This window comes from Triticum dicoccoides, chromosome 1B (genome assembly GCF_002162155.2).
Source record: "Triticum dicoccoides isolate Atlit2015 ecotype Zavitan chromosome 1B, WEW_v2.0, whole genome shotgun sequence".
NCBI lineage: Eukaryota > Viridiplantae > Streptophyta > Magnoliopsida > Poales > Poaceae > Triticum > Triticum dicoccoides.
Window position 1 is genome coordinate 43,878,974 of NC_041381.1, and position 23,343 is coordinate 43,902,316.

Sequence of the window (23,343 nt, forward strand, 5' to 3'; positions counted from 1 at the left end):
CCCTTTGGTCCCGGTTCAAGCCACCAACCGGTACCAATGGTGCTGGGCTAGGAGCGAGGCCAATTGGTCCCGGTTCGTCCCACCAACCGGGACCAAATGGCCCAGACAAACCGGGACCAATGCCGCCACGAGGCCCGGCAGGCCCCCTGGCCTCACAAACCGGGACCAATGGGCCCATGGGTCCCGGTTCGTGACAGAACCGGGACTAATGGGCTTATCTGGCCCGAACATATGCCATGTTTTCTACTAGTGCCCTAACTTGAGTAAAAGTGTAAAACCTCCAGTGTGTGCATCCCATACCTAGATTATATATCCAGTGCACAACTGCACATGGACATTATTTACAAAATTCTCAAATCACGAGTATTGCCGCAAAATCCTCCCTACAGCTCAACTTTAATTTTTTTTCCAAATAAAAATGTGTTCATCATTCTCAGTTTTATGTTAACAAATACAAAGAGGATTTCCCTTGAGCGGGAAAAATTCTTGTCACGTGCGAAAAATAATTTCTGGACACCAAACAAAAAGGAAGGAATTCTGGCATAAGTAAAGCTTTCATAACTCATTAGCTTGTGGAGATATGTACATGGGTACGGGTAATAAGGGAATGGGGCTACAGAAGCATAGGCAACTGCAGGCCGCGATTGAGCACGAGAATGTTCCTGTTTCAGTCTAGCTCTTTCCTCATCGTCCCGCAGCTCAGCATCAGCACCACAAAGAACCCCAGCAATCTCACTAGTCTGATGCATGGATGTTATGCTGCTCCTTGTGTTCGTTAGCTAGGCAGCCGATGCAATATATGTCCAGCCATTAAAGCCGGAAGATACAAAAGACTACCATGCATGGAACATTCTTCTTGCACTCTTGTGAGTAGGATCCACCGATCCAGTACAAATGATAAGGCTCCAACGGTAAGCCCCGTCGTTAGAAGCGATGCTTCAAAACTGAACCATTCAGATGTTAGACCCCCTACAAATTAAGCATTATTTAGTTCCATGAGTAACATCTCAAGTTTATTACAAGTAATGGAAATTAGAGAACCTATATGCATGATTACTACTTACAGTTATATGCAAATAACCCCAACAGCAGCATGTAGAGACAATTTCTGAGTGATACCCATGCGGTTCTTTTACCGGTAGGATCAGCAAAAGAGAGCATTTTCGGTACCTGAATCAACAAGTCAATCAATGTAAAGGACTGTAACATTTTAATGTAACTTCTAAAGTAGGTAGATCTGGTAATAACCAGTTTGGATTAATAATTAATAATTCAAACTTGGAATTAAGTCTACCTACCCTCCAGTAGGTAGATCGAAACACCCAGCAACAGAGTGGGCGATGGTTCATGTTGTACGAAGGCGGGAAAGGGCTTTGTCTGGTCATCGACAACATTCTATGATCAAGCTTCATGAAGATAGTCATGGACCCTTGGCACAAAGTCCAATCCCGACCAAGAAGTCAGGTGAGCCATCAGAAGGACCTTTTTTGCCGAACTATATGCAAAACACGGCGAGCAGTTGTGTGGTTGATGTGAAAACCAAATACAACCGAGGAGCCAGGTTAACTATTTGTAGTTTTCTTTTACGTTGCTCATAGATAGGATTGAATTAATACCATACTAGATAGAATAGTACTATGTCCATGTGACAGAACTGGATTTGTATGCATGGTCATGTGAAATATATTACTCCAACAATTAAACTCCACCCACTCCCCATGACCCCCCCCCCTTATCCTCTGGTCCTACCTATTTAGCTTCACACTTTCTGAAGCTCTCAACTCTAGCTAGCCTTCTCTCCTTTCTTCTTCCAGTTACTTCACATGGTAGTTCAAGTTGAGACACCTTCTCATGATATATACTTTCCACGTCTGATATACACTTTCCTCCTTTACCACTAAATTTATCACCACTCACCTTCAGATCAATCTCTACTTCCCTCGTGTGACTCAAGCCTATCTACTACTTGCCTTCTCTAATCCCCTTCTTGAATCGCGATATAAGTGGGAGGGGAGAAATAAAACAAGAACGGATGGTGAGGGAGCATGCCCATTAATTGAGTGCACACCCTGCTCAACAGTCTGGGGTCTGCTCTTGGAGGAGTGCAACCTGAAGGACTGAATCAGGGGATCAAGGGACTCAAGAATGAGAAAAACTTTTCGCAAGGGGAATATCCATTTCAAGCCACTAGACATGGGAGGCATAGGGAAAGGAAGAGTAGCTACAAATGGCAGATCTTTGACAAATTCCTTTCGTATCTCTTCATATTCTCATGGATAAACTAGTATAGTCTTAAAAATAGTCTACTAGCTTCTTGGAGTTTCAATGACCTTCCGCAGAGCTTTAGTATGTTCTTCTTCTAAATCTGAACGACCCATAGCATTTGGGAACAAGGAGGAGGGAGCTTGTGTATGACTGACGTATGCTTGGACACCATTTCAGAACATCTGTATGTATGTACACCATAGGTAGACAATCTCCCTCATCCTTGGCCGGAAATACAAGTTAGAAGAAAATCATTGCTTTTGTGTCTTTACAGAATATTGCACTTAAAATGTTGAAATAGCCATCTTGGCACTATGGTGGGAAATCAAAACCAACTTTCAAACTGGACAGGAATCGTCCACTACGTGCAAGCTAATTGAGCCATCAACTGATAATCCACACACGTCACACATGGTAATCGAGGTGCAGCGCGGCATCCCCACATGTCCCGTCCAGTCAACTGTAGCGGCAATGTGGCTGTTGTATTCCCTCTACATAAGACGAAGCAAGGATAGAATCTGGACAAAACTTACAAGATCAAGAGATACATACTGGAACCACATTGTTCATAGGAGAAAAAACATCCAACAATAGTGTGTTAGCACTAGAACAGGTGGCCCTAACTTGGGTAGAACCTCCTATGTGTGCATCCTATACCTACATTAGCCATGTGCAGATTGCATTCAACAAAATTCCCAAATCATGAGCATTGCCGCGAAACCCCCGCAACAGCTCAACTTTGTTTTTTCCAAATAAAAAATACGTTCATCATTCTCCGATTTTATTTTAGCAATACAAAGATGATTTCCCTTGAGCAGGAAACATTCTTGTGGAAGAGCGAAAAAGAATTTCCCGATAACAGAAAAAAAGGAAGGAATGCTAGGATAAGTAAGGCATTCATTATTCATGAGCTTGTCGAGATATGTACACGGGTACAGGTAAGAAGGGGAATGGGGCTACAGAAGCATAGTCAACTGGAGGGCGTGATTGAGCACGATAATGTTCCCGTTTCTGTCTAGCTCTTTCTTGGTCGTCCCGCAGCTCAGCAACACAAAGAACCCAGCGATCTCACTAGCTAGTCTCATTGGTTAGGCAGCCGATGCAATATAAGTCCAACCAGTAAAGCAGGAAGATACAAAAGGCTACCATGGAACATTATTCTTGCACTCTTGTGAGTAGGATCCAATACAAATGACAAGGCTCCAATGGTAAGGCCCTTTGTTAGAAGCGATGCTTCAAAACCGTACCATCCAGATGTTATACCCCCTACACATTAACCATTTGTTAGTTCCATGATTAACATCTCAAGTTTGACCAAGTTTATTTATTACAAGTTTATTTGTTGCTTTACCTGCACCACAGTACATCCCAGCCCCTAAAGACCTTCAAGTCCAATGCATGGTGAAGTAATGGCGCCATTGAACACCGCAAAAGAAAAGAAAATAGATAAATGCATGCCTCGGGTTTATTGATGTTGATTCAGGTCAGCGTTTATGAAATATAATACCAGACTATATTGAAGATTACAATGTCCATGTGGGAGAACTGAGCTTATATGCATGGTCATGTGAAATACTCCCTCCGTCCCAAAATAAGAGAGTATATTGCTTCTACATTTAAACTCCATCCACTCCCCATAACCCCCTTATCCTCCAGTCTTGCCTATTTAGGTTCTTCACACCAAGCATTGCGTTCTACCTAACCTTCTCTCTTTCTTCCAATTGCTTCACATGGTAGTTCAAGTTGAGACATCTCGCGATATACACTTTCTGCGTCTTCCAGTGATATATACTTTCCTCCTTTACCACTAAATTTATCCCCACTCACCTTCGGAACCATCCCTACTTCCCTCATGTGACTCAAGCCTATCAACTACTTGCCGCATCTAATCCCCTTCTTGAATCACGATATAAGTGGGAGAGGAGAAAGAAAACAAGGACGAATGGTGAGGGAGCATCAATTGAGTTGGCCACAAGGCATTGCAAATCGTGCTCAACAATCTGAGTCTGCTCGTGGAAGAGTGCAACCTGAGAGAGTGAATCTGGGGATCAAGTGCCTCGGGAATGAGATTTTGTTTCTTCAAAGGGGAGTCCATTTGAAGCCATTAGACATGGGATGCATAGGGGAAGGAAGAGTAACTTGAAATGGCGGATCTTTTACAAGTGCCTTTCATGTCTCTTCACATTCTCCTACGTCAACTAGTAGAGTCTTAAAAATAGTGTGCTAGCTTCTCGGAGTTTCTACATGCTTTTCTTGAAAGTCATCATGTTCTTCTTCGAAATCTAAACAATCCATAACATTTGGGAAAACAGACGATGGAGATTGTCTATGGCCAACGTATGTTTGGAGTTTGAACTACAGACCATGTAGGAACACATGTATGTGCACACCATAGGTTCATTGTCTCATTGGTAGACAATCTCCCTCATCCTTGGACGGAAATATAAGTTGGAAAAATCATTGTCTTCACTCAAAATGCTACAATAACCATCCTGGCCTCGCAACTCCACTATCATGGGAAATCAAAATCCACTTTCAAAATAGACAGGAATCGTCCACCACGTGGCAGCAAATTGCGCCATCAACTGATAATACACACGCCACACATGGTAATCGAGGAGCAGAGCGACATCCCCATGTGTCCCATCCCATCAACTGTAGCGGCAATGCGGCTGCCGTATTCCCTCTACATAAGGCAAAGCCAAGATAGCATCTCCTACATTGTTCATACCAGAGAAAACATCCAACAATAGTGTGTTACCACTAGAACAGATGGCCCTAACTTGAGTAAAACCTCCTATGTGTGCATCTCATACCTAGATTATCCTGCATCTCATATCTAGATTATCCACATGCGCATTGCGTTCAAAAAATATCCAAATCATGAGCATTTCCGCGAAATCCCCGTGACAGCTCAAGTTTTTTATGTTTTTTCCGACTAAAAATTGCGTTCATCGTTCTCAGAATTTTTTTAACAATTCTTGTCAAGAGCTCAAAAGAATTTCCTGATAACAGACAAAAAGGAAGGAATGTTGGGATATTAGAACTTTCACAACTCATGAGCTTGTGGAGATATGTACACAGGTACAGGTAAGAAGGGGAATGGGGCTACATAAGCATAGGCAACTCGAGGGCGTGATTCAGCATGATAATGTTCCCGTTTCTATCTAGCACTTTCTTTGTCGTTCCGCAACTCAGCAACATAAAGTACCCCAACAATCTCACTAGTCTCATTGGTTAGGCAGCCGATGCAATATAAGTCCAGCCATTAATGCAGGAAGATACAAAAGGCTACCATGGAACATTCTTCTTGCACTCTTGTGAGTAGGATCCAGTACAAATGATAAGGCTCCAATGGTAAGGCCCGTCGTTAGAAATGATGCTTCAAAACTGAACCATCCAGATGTTAGCCCCCCTACAGATTAAGCATTTGTTAGTTCCATGAGTAACATCTCAAGTTTGACCAAGTTTATTTGTTACAAGCAGAAGCAAATGGAAATTATTAGAGAACCTACATGATTATTGGTACTTAATACCCAATATCCATGATTACATATCCCATGTTTGACCAATTTTATTACAAGTAATGGAAATTAGAGAACCAATATGCGTGATTACTACTTACAGTTATATGCAAGTAACCCCAACGGCAACATGTAGAGACAATTCCTGAGTGATACCCATGCAGTTCTTTTACCACTAGGATCAGCAAAAGAGAGCATTCAGTACCTGAATCAACAAGTCAATCAATGTAAAGGCCTGTAACATTTTGATGTAACTTCTACACTAGATCTGGTAAAATAACCAGTTGGAATTGATATTTGCGTTACCCTCCAGCAACGTAGTCGTCACGGCATAAGTACGCAAGGGCCATGAAATGTGGTAACTGCCAAAAGTACAAAGCAGCAGGCAGAAACGTAGAGTTGAGTGACACTTCAGATGCTGCTGCTGCCCACCTGTATGTATCAAGATAAATAAGGACCCCATGCCATGTAAATATATTGCACAGATCCATTCAATAAATAAACAGGAGTGCTGCCCATGATGCCTATAAGCAACCCCCTTTTTTTATTTGCTCGCTTAACATGTCATTGTATGACCTGAAACAGCCTCCATGGCAGCGGTATCATCAGTTTGATGCTTACAGTTGGGTCCACTACAAAAAGTGTAGTTAAATTAATAAGAGCCCAACTGAACTAGAAAGGTAGCTATGGTTTGGTCTTGAGTATAAACAAACAAAAACAAACAAACAAACAAAGCCTTTAGTCCCAAGCAAGTTGGGGTAGGCTAGAGGTGAAACCCATAAGATCTCGCAACCAACTCATGGCTCTGGCACATGGATAGCAAGCTTCCACGCACCCCTGTCCATAGCTAGCTCTTTGTCGATACTCCAATCCTTCAGGTCTCTCTTAACGGACTCCTCCCATGTCAAAATCGGTCGACCCCGCCCTCTCTTGACATTCTCCGCACGCTTTAGCCGTCCGCTATGCACTGGAGCTTCTGGAGGCCTGCGCTGAATATGCCCAAACCATCTCAAACGATGTTGGACAAGCTTCTCCTCAATTGGTGCTACCCCAACTCTATCTCGTATATCATCATTCCGGACTCGATCCTTCCTCGTGTGGCCACACATCCATCTTAACATACGCATCTCCGCCACACCTAATTGTTGAACATGTCGCCTTTTAGTCGGCCAACACTCCGCGCCATACAACATTGCGGGTCGAACCGCCGTCCTGTAGAACTTGCCTTTTAGCTTTTGTGGCACTCTCTTGTCACAGAGAATGCCAGAAGCTTGGCGCCACTTCATCCATCCGGCTTTGATTCGATGGTTCACATCTTCATCAATACCCCCATCCTCCTGCAACATTGACCCCAAATACCGAAAGGTGTCCTTCCGAGGTACCACCTGGCCATCAAGGCTAACCTCCTCCTCCTCACAGCTAGTAGTACTGAAACTGCACATCATGTTCTCGGTTTTAGTTCTACTAAGCCTAGACCCTTTCGATTCCAAGGTTTGTCTCCATAACTCTAACTTCCTATTTACCCCCGTCCGACTATCGTCAACTAGCACCACATCATCCGCAAAGAGCATACACCATGGGATATATCCTTGTATACCCCTTGTGACCTCATCCATCACCAATGCAAAAAGATAAGGGCTCAAAGCTGACCCCTGATGCAATCCTATCTTAATCGGGAAGTCATCGGTGTCGACATCACTTGTTTGAACACTTGTCACAACATTATTGTACATGTCCTTGATGAGGGTAATGTACTTTGATGGGACTTTGTGTTTCTCCAAGGCCCACCACATGACATTCCGCGGTATCTTATCATAGGCCTTCTCCAAGTCAATGAACACCATATGCAAGTCCTTCTTATGCTCCCTATATCTCTCCATAAGTTGTCGTACCAAGAAAATGGCTTCCATGGTCGACCTCCCAGGCATGAAACCAAATTGATTTTTGGTCACGCTTGTCATTCTTCTTAAGCGGTGCTCAATGACTCTCTCCCATAGCTTCATTGTATGGCTCATCAGCTTAATTCCATGGTAATTAGTACAACTCTGAACATCTCCCTTGTTCTTGAAGATTGGTACTAATATACTCCGTCTCCATTCTTCTGGCATCTTGTTTGCCCGAAAAATGAGGTTGAAAAGCTTGGTTAGCCATACTATCGCTATGTCCCCAAGACCTTTCCACACCTCAATGGGGATACAATCAGGGCCCATCGCCTTGCCTCCTTTCATCCTTTTTAAAGCCTCCTTCACCTCAGTCTCCTGGATGCGCCGCACAAAACGCATGCTGGTCTCATCAAAGGAGTCATTCAGTTCAATGGTAGAACTCTCATTCTCCCCATTGAACAGCTTGTCGAAGTACTCCCGCCATCTATGCTTAATCTCTTCATCCTTCACCAAGAGTTGGCCTGCTCCGTCCTTGATGCATTTGACTTGGCCAATATCCCTCGTCTTCCTCTCCCGGATCTTAGCCATCTTATAGATGTCCCTTTCACCTTCCTTCGTGCCTAACCGTTGGTAGAGGTCCTCATATGCCCGACCCCTTGCTTCACCAACAGCTCGCTTTGCGGCCTTCTTCGACATCTTGTACTTCTTTATGTTGTCTGCACTCCTATCCAGGTATAGGCGTCTGAAGCAATCTTTCTTCTCTTTAAGCGCCTTCTGGACATCATCATTCCACCACCAGGTATCCTTATCTTCGCTTCTCCTTCCCCTGGACACTCCAAACTCCTCCGAGGCCACCTTACGAATGCAAGTCGCCATCTTCATCCACACATTGTCCGCATCCCCTCCTTCCTCCCAAGGGCCCTCCTTAAATACCCTCTCCTTGAACACCTGAGCTACCTCCCCCTTGAGCTTCCACCACTTCGTTCTAGCGACCTTGGCACGCTTATCCCGCTGGACACGAATCCGAAAGCGGAAGTCAGCAACCACCAGCTTATGCTGGGATACAACACTCTCCCCAGGTATCACCTTACAGTCTAGGCACGCACGCCTATCTTCTCTTCTCGAGAGGATGAAATCAATCTGGCTAGAGTGTTGGCCACTACTAAAAGTCACCAGATGTGATTCTCTCTTTCTAAAGAGGGTGTTAGCTACAATCATGTTGTAGGCTAGAGCAAAGCTTAAGACATCTTCTCCTTCTTGATTCCTGATGCCATAGCCAAAGCCCCCATGCGCCCCTTCAAAACCTGTGTTAGATGTACCCACGTGGCCATTGAGGTCTCCTCCTATGAAGAGCTTCTCACCAATCGGTACACTCCTAACCATGTCTTCCAAGCCTTCCCAGAACTCCCTCTTGGTGTTCTCATTGTGGCCTACTTGCGGGGCATATGCGCTGATAACATTGAGAACCAAGTCCTCAGCTACCAGCTTGACCAGGATAATCCGGTCCCCACGTCTCCTGACGTCTACCACTCCATACTTGAGGCTCTTGTTGATCAAGATGCCTACGCCATTTCTGTTTGCAGCCGTCCCCGTGTACCATAGCTTGAAGCCGGTATCCTCCACCTCCTTCGCCTTCTGTCCTCTCCATTTGGTTTCTTGGACGCAAAGGATATCAACACCTCTCCTCATTGCTGCATCAACTAGCTCCCGAAGCTTCCCTGTCAGAGACCCTACGTTCCAGCTACCTAAACGAATCCTCCTAGGCTCGGCTAGCTTCCTTACCCTTCGCACTCGTCGAGTCAAATGCGAAGACCCTTGCTCATTTTCCACTACATCCGGGCGCCGATGTAGCGCGCCACTAAGGATGCGACGACCCGATCCTCGCTCACTTGCCACCGTATCCGGATCAAGATACGGCGCGCCACTTGGGAGGTAACGGCCCGGCCCTTGCCCATTTTCCACCACACCCGGGTTCCGATGTGGCGCGTCGCTGAGAGGGTTACGCCCCAATGAAAATCTTTTGGGTTTCATCTTCATAAGAGTGGCTGAGTTTTTACGTTGGCTCGCCAAGCCTATCACAACCCTCCTCCTTTACCCGGGCTTGGGACCGGCTATGTTGAGACAACATAGGCGGAGTTGGTCTTGAGTATAAACCATAGTAAAAAAAAGGCAAGCCTAGGCACTAGCCAATAGCAAAGCGCCTAGCGTTTAATTGCGCATAATTGTGCTTAAGCATGTGCTTTGGTCAAAAAAGCGTAAGACGGTGGCAAAACTCACAATTAGGAAGGACTAGCTCCAATATTCAACATATGAAATACCCCCTTCAACCTGCACCTAGACAATCCAGACATGTGTCATCGGCAGTAACATACCCTAGAAGTGGCGGAATGGCCTCAACAACTGCTCCCACCCATGTATTGACATGGTGTATTTGCTTCAGTGGAGTGTATACAAATGCATACATAATGAGATTGGATGCTGCAAGCCCAGCAGGTAAGAAATTAGCCTGCAAGATATTGCCAAAATTTTGCAATGTTTAGTTCCAATAACAGCATTATACATTTATACCAACTACAGCGACCGTACACAATTCAAACAAAGTGTAGAGCAAGTGGAGGCAAACAGCAAAGAGCCGAACCTTGCAAGCCAATAATGTTGTTCCTACAGCTCCAACACTTGTAGCCCACATGGCAGCATGCACAGGAGGAGACGTGGGCGTGGTGGCCTCCGGTAAGGCTCCTCGGGTGCGTGTCCCAGCATGCCGCCCACGAGATAGAGGTGGAAGATGCCGCCTCGTGCGGCCGCCCCGCTGGTAACACACACAACTGCGCTCTAGCCCTACGGTGGTACAAGCTTCCGAAGGCAAGCTGCCACGTGCTTCCGCCCGCTGGCTGCAAACACGGCTTCATCCCGGCCCTGCTGGCCTGTGTGCGCACCGCCGCGAGCTCCCGGCCCCTGCCAGCCTATGTGCACACCGTCGTGAGCTGCACAAGCTCCCCACGATGGCCGACACACAGGTTGCAGTCATTGTCGTCGACCGTGACAGCACCCTTTGCATTCGGCTGCTCCGCGCCGTCTCTGCATCGGTAGCCATCCCTCTGTCACTCACCGTCGCACGTGCAAGTACGCCGCCTCCACCCACGAGCTTATGGGTCCCATCATGACGCCACCCACCTATCACGGTTCACGGGCGGACACATTGTCTTCGTCGCACATCCATCATAGCACGCGCACCACACTCACGAACATCACTACAATTTATGAAATCTGATGAATGGCAAAAACTAATGATACTAAACACCTTTTGACAAAAACAAACAGGACGTAGTTAAATGCTAGTTCATTTTTACCACTATGAAGGTCATCTTAGCTTTACAGGGCACACTAAACCACTAATTCGACCACTATGCATACATTGTCAAGGTGGACAAACCAAGGCAGTAATGATTTGGTGGCGGCCACTATCTGCTATCTAGGATCTCCACCACGCACAAAAGTTTTGGCTAAACCCTAACATTTCAGGACATGGGTCCAAAAGCACAACAAAACTGGATGGTGAAGCAAGAAACAAGAACAAGAAGAAGAGGAGAGGTCATGTGTCAAACAAACCCAGTCTGCAATACACTTACAATTCCATTTCTACATCCTAAACAAAAGGGCTACATCAGCTAGTTTGTCACATAGCATCATATGTTTGCTGAACAGCATCACAGGTTTATCTCACAGAGCCAGTACTACGAAGCCTAAGGTTCGCAATCAAGCATACTAGATCCTACATCCTTTCAACGTTAAGGGGTATTAATGAGTTTGTGCTCAGCTGTTATAATTCCCAAATCCCAGAGCACGTAAAAATTCATTAATTCAGAATTTAGTCACAAGAACTGAAGAGTATATTTTTACTTCAATATGAAAAACATCAAACGTGAAGGGAAACGGGAGCAGATCGCGCACCTGAGGCGGGCTTTGGAGAGCTCCTAGTAGCACCGCCCGTAGTGCCGCAGCACGTCGGAGGTGGAGGCGGCAACAGTGACGAATGAACTGGGCAGGCTTTAATAGGCTTGAGCCTGCCCTCCAGCAATGTAAAATAGAAATTAGTAGGTAATAGTACATGTTCCTAGTAGTATTATGACAAATTCTAGCCTTTTTTGAACAAACTAATTGAGACTTAATGGTTTTTTCTTTAGACCTTTGACTTTGAGTCTGCCCTTGATTTTCCTCCAAGATTCGCCATTGGGCGGCAGTGCACCCGAGGCGGGCTTTGAAGAGCTCCCAGTAGCACCGCCCGTAGTGCCGCAGCACGTCGGCGGCGGAGGCGGCAGAGGTGCCGCCTCTCCACATGGCGGCGGTGGCGACGGCGAACCACGAGGAGGCCGGAAAGATCGGGTGGACACTTTGGGCCAAAGAGCTTCTCCTTTTTTCTTATTCGGAATGAATGAAAATTATTAGAGCGCCAGGGCACTAATTATACAACCCCAGGGCACTCATTATACAACCCCAGAGCCAGTACTTTATTATACCACTAATTATACAACCCTAGGGCACTAATTGCCATCTTTGGTTTGATTACGCATGCAAGTATACAGACCGTGCATGTGTGCTGCCTAGGCCTAACTACCTAATTATTACTCCCTCCATTCCTAAATATAAGTTTTCTGGAGACTCCAAGTAAAATACAGCTCAAGAACACATCATTGGGATACAGATGGAATTTGCCCCCTAGTTGCCTAATTAGACAGATCAAGAACACATGACCAAAAGTACAAAAGGAAATTATACTACCACTCATCTATTTGTGTCAACCCTATAACAGACAGGAATGGATCAAGAAGACATATTTCTTGACTTGACTTGCATGCACCGGCCGGCGGGTGTGGGAGGTATATATCCACCGTGTCCTTGCCAGGAGCCGTTCACCGGGTTGTCTTCCGTTTACGGTGCACCGGCCGGCCGGTGGCATACATGCTCATGATTGTTCAAAATTACTAGTTAAGGCTTACTCTTTGCAAAGGTCACTTCCCAGCTCTGGTGTTGTGCCACTTGTCACTTACACATGATATAGCTTTGAATTTAGATTTCAGCCCATATTGCATCCATTAGTGTAGTTATCACCCATTTCTCATTCTACTTACATTTTCGACAACCAACACACACAATGTTCCACTAGTAGTTATCACCCATTAGTGTTCTGCTCTATAGAATATGTAAAAAGATGCGAAATAGTAACACACAGTAACAGTATATATTACAGTGAACTGTACGTGCTGCCACCACACCACACCATGGCTAACAGTGGCGGCCAGCACCACACAAGAACAGAAAAAAAAAAGAAAAAAAAAACAGAGTAACTTCACACTGAAGATTTCCCTTGAAGAGGGCAACTATACCGATCACGCTGATCATTTGTATGCGTATGAGCAACCCTGCAAGGAATCAACACATTCACAAGCTCAAAAAAGACGAACATACGAAAATTTCAATCTTTTACCCTAACAAACCAACAGAATTCAAGATGCAAAAATTGGTTCCGGAAACGTATATAATATCCGTATCGCTGTTCAGTATTTGTGCTTTGATGAAACCACATATTTCCAGGAGTTTGGTTCCCATAGTTTAGGCCCTGTCAATGGAAACCGATGTCAGGGTCTCTCTATGAAAAATGACTGCACCGAAGCCAAAACAACATAACTATCCAAATAGATGGTAGAAGACCACGCAATACATGAAAGACTACAGATCTGTCCAAATAAATCACAATAATCATGAAGCAATTAACCTGTCCTCAGGCATTACTGGTCATTTGTAGATGTACATTCCAGTTTACCAGGATACCAGCCATGTGGGTTGACAACTAGAATTAAGGGCTTGACTTAACAAAGATGAGATCAAGGGTGGCTATTCAAGTAATAGCAGTTTAAGCTTTCACATGTAACATTGCCATTTAGTGTGCAGATAACTGTGTAGTTAAATAACTACACAGGTATATTTTGAATTGTCCAGTGCGTCAATAAAATACTCCCATAATACCAGTCAGAAGTAGTAAAAATAACCTTCACATGTAATGTTGTTGCTGGCTCCTCCGTAACTGCAGCTCAGCTGCGAGCTGAGAGCACTTCCTTCTTGTTTCCTCTAGTTCATGCTCCAGCTCACCAATCTACAAAGAATCATCAGATCTCATCAGGTGGCGCGATATGATCTCCTTCCCTAACTAATCGCTTCGAATGTTATGGCATACCGTCTGCTTCAACTGTGTATCTCGTTGCCGAAGATCTTCACGCCTGTAAAGGATGTTTTAAGTTCAGCTTGCAAAGAATAAATTGGTAATGCGGGTTTCACGCAACAACACACCCCTAACAAGTCCTACTAATTGAATTAAATGTTAAGCCACGTTGTAAGAACGAGGTAAGTGTTGGAAGTGAGCACATCTGCATTGCCTGTGTGGTTTAGTAACTGCTGCCACACAAAGTTCCAAGGAACAGTAACTTTCTTCCCAGAGAACACTCAAAGACTGACACACAACAGGCTGATTAAGTCACACAAACCTGAGCTCAGGCAGTCTAATGATTTATCTCATACCACAAATTAGACTGGGAATGGAAATTGAAATAGTGATGATCTATGCAGCGAGATGGACAATAGTAGAGAGAGAGACACATCAAATTCTGAATCCATCATGCAGGCCATAAAATGCTCGGAGTCAACAAGCTACTTGAGCTTGGCTCGTTGTCTGAATTAGCAAGCCGACCTCGATTAGCTTGCAAAGGCTTGTAAGTTTCCACCTTTTATATTGCAGCACTGCCCTTTTGATCATCCTGCAACCCATATTCAAATGCCCCAACCCAAGCCTGAGGATCTAACCTCATGGAGCCAGTCTCCACTCCCATCACAACACATCCCACCCAATCCTGAACTTCCCTTCAGTCATTCTGCACTCCCCATACCCAAACCATAAAGATGAAACCCAAGCCACCTCTCATACTGTGCCTGTGTATGGCCGACCGCCATCCCTAGCCCTAACCATCTCTGGGTCATTTTATTTCTATCAGCCTCCAAACTGATTCCATTTTCTTCCCCAACCGATGAGGCCTATAAGGTGCAACAGCAGCAGTACAGAATGTCAAAGCCAGCTCCAGTGGCAACTGTGGGCCAGTGGGGTCTAGGCCAACACCCAATGACCTAGGTTGGCAGAACAGACGCAGCAATAATAGTGTGCAGCACAGTTTCTTCAAATCCTGGGGCGTTCTTGGATTCTCATTTCTTTAGTCTGTCCAAGAGCATGATGATAGATTGGGTTCATTCATTGCATATTCATGGAAGGTTGGTTGATCAGTTCAGCGAGAGTTGCTGAAGCTGGTGATGTGCTTCTCAGTCTCACTCTCATTGATTCCAAGTAGGATCAGTGAAAATGATAGGGCTGTGAAATGAGGTCAATGTGAATCCTAATATCCCAACACTTCATATGTATGGTGCCCTGTTACCGAGTTTTAACAGCCCGCAGGCCAAGTGCAAGCTTTGACAGAGTTGAGGTTTCTTGACCACGGCTTGAGTTTGCGTCAAGATGAAGTGGAGTCTGTCTACGTTCGCTGGAGCTCGGCTTGTTGATGCTTGTATACATACGACACATTTTGCTGCAATTAACCCCATATGTGTACCATCATTATTTAAATTTACCTTGTGAACAGAACCAAATTTTCTTCACTCAACTTCTCATTGCAATTGGGATCAAGTACACCAAGAGAGCCAATATCTACCAGATCCTGAATGTCACACAAGATAAAAAATATATCATATGAGTACTATTCAAATCCACTTGGAGGGGTGTTATTATTGATTACAAAGCGTTATAGCACAACTTATTAGCTAAAAGTATATTTCCATCATGCAGCAGTATATATGCTTGCCTAGTGCAAAAAAGCATCCAAATGACTGCATGCTTAATTAGGCTTTTACACTACAGTGGTGAAAACCAAGATAAGGGCGGACCAAATGGGAATTTACGGAACATGTTTACAATGGCTATTACAAAAGACCAACAACATCACTGAAGATTGTGGAATCAGAAACAAATCGTTCTCTTCCACGAGATATGACAGGGGCCATGAAACGAATGTCTAAAGAAAAAACACCTACAAGAACAATGTGTCTCAGTTCAAAGCCTAAGGGTGCAAACCTCTTCCAAGCCTGCTGAGTCCATACTATCTTCTTGTGCTTGGCCAGACGAATGCAAAGCAGAACCTGGTCAAATTAAAATAATAAAAACATGAATGGACTATACAGCAACAAAATCAATAACCTAATTGGATTCTCATACAACAGAAAAAAAAAAGTTACCATGTTTTGTTTAGAAAAACTTATTTATGAATAGCAGGCCTATATTTCACACATCATTTACTTGTTTATGAATAAAATATACAAATAACATCAAGATAATGTTTTTATTAATAAGGGAAAATTTATTTCAGACAGCAAGATATTCCTTGTTTATGACCTTCTGGACTAGCGAACTGTTTTCCTGATAATTGCAGTATTAAGACCATTAACTAAATCAGTGATCTATTAGTGCACAGGATTACCATGTCAAGTGTAGGTACAAGAAAACAGACATTAAATATAACACAACTGGCAGGATCTCAGGGTAAGATATCTACACTGAACTTAACATAAGAGATATGAGACCAAATCACCAAACATAACCATGAAACTTGAACTATCATACTCGCTCCGAGAGAAAGCTTCAGGAGCGCTCAGGAGGAGGGACTGTAGCAAAGAGCTGAGTGAGGAGAGAGAAAGAGAAGAAATAAATAAAGCCCCTTAGGTGGCTAGTACTTAGTATCAAGTTTGTGGGCTAGTTGCCCCATCCTCCTCTTCTCTTATGTACATACCTCCCCCTTTTAAATATTTCTTCTCTTTATTAACAAAATTTACTGTCAAGATCTCCCCCTACAATTTTCCAATCAAAAAATGAAATAGCTTTGACAGTATTATAGTTATTTCTACATACAACTATTACTATTACCTGCCCTGTTAGCTGTCAGTCTAAAAGCTTCTTTTAATGTTTTGAACAGAAAATAATTTGATAATTTTGGTTGCATAAATCTTATATAATTTTAGTTTCAATAATACTAGAGGTTTATAAAAGTTTTTTGAGTTGATTCCTTTTGCTATTGGAGTTTTATAAAAGATTTTTAGTTGATTCTTTATGCTATGGAAGTATATTATAGTTTTGTTTTAGTTGATCATAACAGAATATTTTAATTAATTATTTTTAGTTCATTCTTTTTACTATTAGTTCATTATGTTTGCTTTTAGTTCATTCTTTTTGCTATTAGTTCATTCTTTTTGCTATTAGTACATTATTTGAGATAAATGACCCTTATATTGAAAAGCACTACAAATGAACTCTAGAAAGGTTGAAAGTTGGTATGGTATCATCATTTCACCCACATAGCATGTGCTAAAAAGTTGAGATGGTTACAACAAAAACTGGATGCACTTCGTGTACAAAACGGACAATCTCTTTGGAAGTATCAGGGTTTCAGACGAAAACTCATCTGTTTCAAAGGGATTTCATTTGTTTAAATGTAACTGCAGTGATATTCTACATCAAATGCATCATCATAATAGTTGTTGATAGAAAGTCTTAACTTTTTCTTCGCTTGTGTTCTTTGCTTATTATGCTGTAACCATGGATAATCTTCATCGTTTAACATGATGCTTGGGTCAGCCTTGACTTTGAAGGGAGGAATTTCATGAAACTTTTCATAATCTTCAGACACGTCTGTCTTGCCCTCCAATCCCATGATGTCTCTTTTTCCTGAAATAACTATGTGGCGCTTTGGCTCATCGTATGATGTATCCGCTTCCATATCTTTTCTTTTTCTCGGTTTGGTAGACATGTCCTTCACATAGAAAACCTGCGCCACATCATTGGCTAGGACGAATGGCTCGTCTATGTACCCTAGATTGTTAAGATCCACTGATGTCATTCCGTACTGTGGGTCTACCTGTACCCCGCCTCCTAACGTATTGACCCGTTTGCACTTAAACAAGGGGCCTTAATATCATTTCCATAGTCAAGTTCCCATATGTCCACTATGTAACCATAATATGTGTCCTTTCCCCTCTTGGTTGCTGCATCAAAGCGGACACCACTGTTTTGGTTGGTGCTCTTTTGATCTTGGGAGATCGTGTAAAATGTATTCCCATTTATCTCGTACCCTTTGTAGGTCATTACAGTCGAAGATGATTCCCTTGCCAACGAGTACAGGTCATCAGAAACAGTTTTGTCACACCTGAGACGTGTTCACATGTAATCCAGTCCTCACGCTGGTCCGGGTGTTTGGAGCGCAGAATGTTCTTGTGTTCACCGACATACGGGGTCACCAAGGTAGAATTCTGTAGAACCGTGTAGTGTGCTTGAGACCAAGAATGCCCGTCCCTACATACTATTGAGTCCCCTCCTAGCGTGCCTTTTCCATACAGTCTCCCCTCATACCACGATTGAGGGAGACCTATCTTCTTAAGGTCAGGAATGAGGTCAGCACAAAACCCAATGACATCCTTTGTTGGATGTCCCATGGAGATGCTTCCTTCTGGCCTAGCACAGTTACGTAAATATTTCTTTAGGACTCCCATGAACCTCTCAAAGGGGAACATATTGTGTAGAAATACAGGGCCCAGAACGATAATCTCATCGACTAGATGAACTAGGACGTGCGTCATGATATTGACGAAGGATGGTGGGAACACCAGCTCGAAACTGAGAAGACATTGCGCCACATCACTCCTTAACTTTGGTAGGATTTCTGGATCGATCACCTTCTGAGAGATTGCATTGAGGAATGAACATAGCTTCACAATGGCTAATCAAACATTTTCCGGTAGAAGCCCCCTCAATGCAAACGGAAGCAGTTGCGTCATAATCACGTGGCAGTCATGATACTTTAGGTTCTGGAACTTTTTCTCTGCCATATTTATTATTCCCTTTATATTCGATGAGTAGCCAGACGGGACCTTCATACTGAGTAGGCATTCAAAGAAGATTTCTTTCTCTTCTTTGGTAAGAGCGTAGCTGGCAGGACCTTCATACTGCTTTGGAGGCATGCCGTATTTTTCGTGCAAACGTTGCAGGTCCTCCCGTGCCTCCACTGTATCTTTTGTCTTCCCGTGCACGCCCAAGAAGCCTAGCAGGTTCACGCAAAGGTTCTTCATCATGTGCATCACGTCGATTGAAGAGCGGACCTCTAGGTCTTTCTAGTAGGGTAGGTCCCAAAATATAGATTTCTTCTTCCACATGGGTGCGTGTCCCTCAGTATTTTTCAGAACACATAGTCCGCTGGGACCATTTCCGAAGATTACTTTTAAATCATTGACCATAGCAAGTACGTGATCACCGGTACGCATGGCGGTCTTCTTCCGGTGACCTGCCTCACCTTTGAAGTGCTTGCCTTTCTTTCGAAATTGATGATTGGTCGGAAGGAATCGACGATTCCCCAGGTAAATATTCTTCCTGCTTTTGTCCAGGTATATACTTTCGGTGTCATCTAAATAGTGCGTGCATGCATGGTATCCCTTGTTTGTCGGTCCTGAAAGGTTACTGAGAGCAGGCCAATCATTGATGGTGACAAACAGCAATGCATGCATGTCAAATTCCTCCTGTTTGTGCTCATCCCATGCACGTACACCGTTTCCAATCCACAGCTGTAAAAGTTCTTCAACTAATGGCCTTAGGTACACATCAATGTTGTTGGCGGGTTGCTTAGGGCCTTGGATGAGAACTGGCATCATAATGAACTTCCGCTTCATGCACAGCCAAGGAGGAAGGTTATAGATACATAGAGTCACGGGCCAGGTGCTGTGATTACTGCTCTGCTCCCCGAAAGGATTAATGCCATCCGCGCTTAAACTAAACCATATGTTCCTTGCATCAGCTGCAAACTCCTCCCAGTACTTTCTCTCGATTTTTCTCCACTGCGACCCGTCAGCTGGTGCTCTCAATTTCCCGTCTTTCTTACGATCATCTCTGTGCCATCGCATCAACTTGGCATGCTCTTTGTTTCTAAACAGGCGTTTCAACTGTGGTATTATAGGAGCATACCACATCACCTTGGCAGGAACCCTCTTTCGGGGGCGCTCACCATCAACATCACCAGGGTCATCTCGTCTGATCTTATACCGAAATGCATCGCATACCGGGCATGTGTTCAAATCCTCATACGCACCACGGTACAAGATGCAGTCATTAGGGAATGCATGTATCTTCTTCACCTCCAATCCTAGAGGGAAAACAACCTTCTTTGCTGCATACGTACTGTCGGGCAATTCGTTATCCTTTGGAAGCTTCTTCTTCAATATTTTCAGTAGCTTCTCAAATCCTTTGTCAGACACATCATTCTCTGCCTTCCACTGCAGCAATTCCAGTACGACGCCGAGCTTTGTGTTGCCATCTTCGCAATTAGGGTAAAAACCTTTTTTGTGATCATCTAGAATGCAATCGAACTTCACCTTCTCCTTTTCACTTTCTGACACCTTGCATCAACAATGACCCGGCGGAGATCATCATCGGGCCCATCGTCTGGTTCCTCTTGATCTTCAACAGCTTCCCCCGTTGCAGCATCACCGTATTCAGGGGGCACATAGTTGTCATTGTACTCTTCTTCTTCGTTGTCTTCCATCACAAGCCCTATTTATCCGTGCTTGGTCCAAACATTATAGTGTGGCATGAAACCCTTCTCAAGCAGGTGGATGTGAAGGATTTTCCGATTAGAGTAAGACTTCGTATTCTCACAGATAGGTCATAGACAACACATAAAACCATTCTGCTTGTTTGCCTCAGCCATTTCGAGGAAACCATGCATGCCCTTAATGTACTCGGAGGTGTGTCTGTCACCTTACATTCATTGCCAGTTTATATATATAAGTGTGTCAAAAACCATTATAGAACATCATGAATAGATAATTAAGTGACCAAATTAATAGAAGTTCATCATCGCATTAAAACCAACGGACATACATAGTTCTCGTTGAACAACATATAGCTCTCCAGAGCATCTAATTAATTAAACCATATATTGAATCTATGTCAAACATTTCAATGCGAAAACAAATGCGATCATAATCGCAACCAAGGTAACAATTGATTCAACGGCATAATGATACCAAGCCTCGGTATGAATGGCATATTTTCTAATTTTTCTAATCTTCAAGCGTATTGCATCCATCTTGATCTTGTGATCATCAACGGCATCCGCAACATGCAACTCCAATATCATCTTCTCCTCCTCAATTTTTTATTTTTTCCTTCAAGAAATTGTTTTCTTCTTCAACTAAATTTAACCTCTCGACAATAGGGTGGGTTAGAATTTCCGGTTTAGATACCTCCTAGATAAATAAAATCTATATCACGTTGGTCGGCATAATTGTAATAAACAATAAATGAACCAAATAATTATAAAGATAAGATATATCACATCCGAATCATAGATAAGACGAGGGCCAACGGGGGCGGATACCAAAACCATCGCACTAAATAAAAAGAAGCAATAATAAAAATAAGAAAATTATACAAGTATCTATATAAACATACAAGTAAGAATTTTTTCCTTTCAGAAAGAAAATAAGAACAAGAGGCTCACCACGGTGGTGCCGGCGACGAGATCGGCGTAGGCGATCGACGGCGATGAAGACGGAGACGGGACGTGACGGACCGCTAGACCTAGAAAAATATTGAGGAAAATGAAGCTTGGAGGTCGAGCTTGGAGAAGGAAAGCTTAAGTAGTGTGGCTCGGGCATTCCATCGAACACCTCATGTGCATAGGAGGTGAGCTAGAGCACCATAAAGCTCTCCAACAGCCTGCCAGAAAAACAGAGCAGTGGGGTGCTCTGCTCGCGGGCGAGGGGTATATATAGGCAGCTCATTGGTCCCGGTTCGTGGCATGAACCGGGACTAAAGGCCATCCTTTGGTCCCGGTTCAAGCCACCAACCGGTACCAATGGTGCTGGGCTAGGAGCAAGGCCCATTGGTCCCGGTTCGTCCCACCAACCGGGACCAAATGGCCCAGACAAACCGGGACCAATGCCGCCACGAGGCACGGCAGGCCCCCTGGCCTCACAAACCGGGACCAATGGGCCCATGGGTCCCGGTTCGTGACAGAACCAGGACTAATGGGCTTATCTGGCCCGAACATATGCCATGTTTTCTACTAGTGCCCTAACTTGAGTAAAAGTGTAAAACCTCCAGTGTGTGCATCCCATACCTAGATTATATATCCAGTGCACAACTGCACATGGACATTATTTACAAAATTCTCAAATCACGAGTATTGCCGCAAAATCCTCCCTACAGCTCAACTTTAAATTTTTTTCCAAATAAAAATGTGTTCATCATTCTCAGTTTTATGTTAACAAATACAAAGAGGATTTCCCTTGAGCGGGAAAAATTCTTGTCACGTGCGAAAAATAATTTCCGGACACCAAACAAAAAGGAAGGAATTCTGGCATAAGTAAAGCTTTCATAACTCATTAGCTTGTGGAGATATGTACATGGGTACGGGTAATAAGGGAATGGGGCTACAGAAGCATAGGCAACTGCAGGCCGCGATTGAGCACGAGAATGTTCCCGTTTCAGTCTAGCTCTTTCCTCATCGTCCCGCAGCTCAGCATCAGCACCACAAAGAACCCCAGCAATCTCACTAGTCTGATGCATGGATGTTATGCTGCTCCTTGTGTTCGTTAGCTAGGCAGCCGATGCAATATATGTCCAGCCATTAAAGCCAGAAGATACAAAAGACTACCATGCATGGAACATTCTTCTTGCACTCGTGTGAGTAGGATCCACCAATCCAGTACAAATGATAAGGCTCCAACGGTAAGCCCCGTCGTTAGAAGCGATGCTTCAAAACTGAACCATTCAGATGTTAGACCCCCTACAAATTAAGCATTATTTAGTTCCATGAGTAACATCTCAAGTTTATTACAAGTAATGGAAATTAGAGAACCTATATGCATGATTACTACTTACAGTTATATGCAAATAACCCCAACAGCAGCATGTAGAGACAATTTCTGAGTGATACCCATGCGGTTCTTTTACCGGTAGGATCAGCAAAAGAGAGCATTTTCGATACCTGAATCAACAAGTCAATCAATGTAAAGGACTGTAACATTTTAATGTAACTTCTACAGTAGGTAGATCTGGTAATAACCAGTTTGGATTAATAATTAATAATTCAAACTTGGAATTAAGTCTACCTACCCTCCAGTAGGTAGATCGAAACACCCAGCAACAGAGTGGGCGATGGTTCATGTTGTACGAAGGCGGGAAAGGGCTTTGTCTGGTCATCGACAACATTCTATGATCAAGCTTCATGAAGATAGTCATGGACCCTTGGCACAAAGTCCAATCCCGACCAAGAAGTCAGGTGAGCCATCAGGAGGACCTCTTTTGCCGAACTATATGCAAAACACGGCGAGCAGTTGTGTGGTTGATGTGAAAACCAAATACAACCGAGGAGCCAGGTTAACTATTTGTAGTTTTCTTTTACGTTGCTTATAGATAGGATTGAACTAATACCATACTAGATAGAATAGTACTATGTCCATGTGACAGAACTGGATTTGTATGCATGGTCATGTGAAATATATTACTCCAACAATTAAACTCCACCCACTCCCCA

General features: G+C 43.8%; 1 long non-coding RNA gene and 3 pseudogenes across 1 annotated transcript; all 4 read right to left on the reverse strand.

Moving 5' to 3' along the window:
* Positions 1–383: 383 nt before the first annotated feature.
* Positions 384–3,632, reverse strand: LOC119350083 (annotated as a pseudogene).
* A 1,677-nt stretch (positions 3,633–5,309) lies between these two features.
* Positions 5,310–10,186, reverse strand: LOC119300729 (annotated as a pseudogene).
* Positions 10,187–10,675: 489 nt separating this feature from the next.
* Positions 10,676–11,907, reverse strand: LOC119300737. Its single transcript, XR_005146682.1, has 3 exons — positions 11,859–11,907; positions 11,624–11,736; positions 10,676–10,923 (listed from the first exon to the last, which is right to left on the reverse strand). It is a non-coding gene; the product is annotated as an uncharacterized LOC119300737 (long non-coding RNA).
* An 821-nt stretch (positions 11,908–12,728) lies between these two features.
* LOC119350084 overlaps positions 12,729–23,343 on the reverse strand; it is a 12,845-nt pseudogene continuing 2,230 nt past the window's right edge.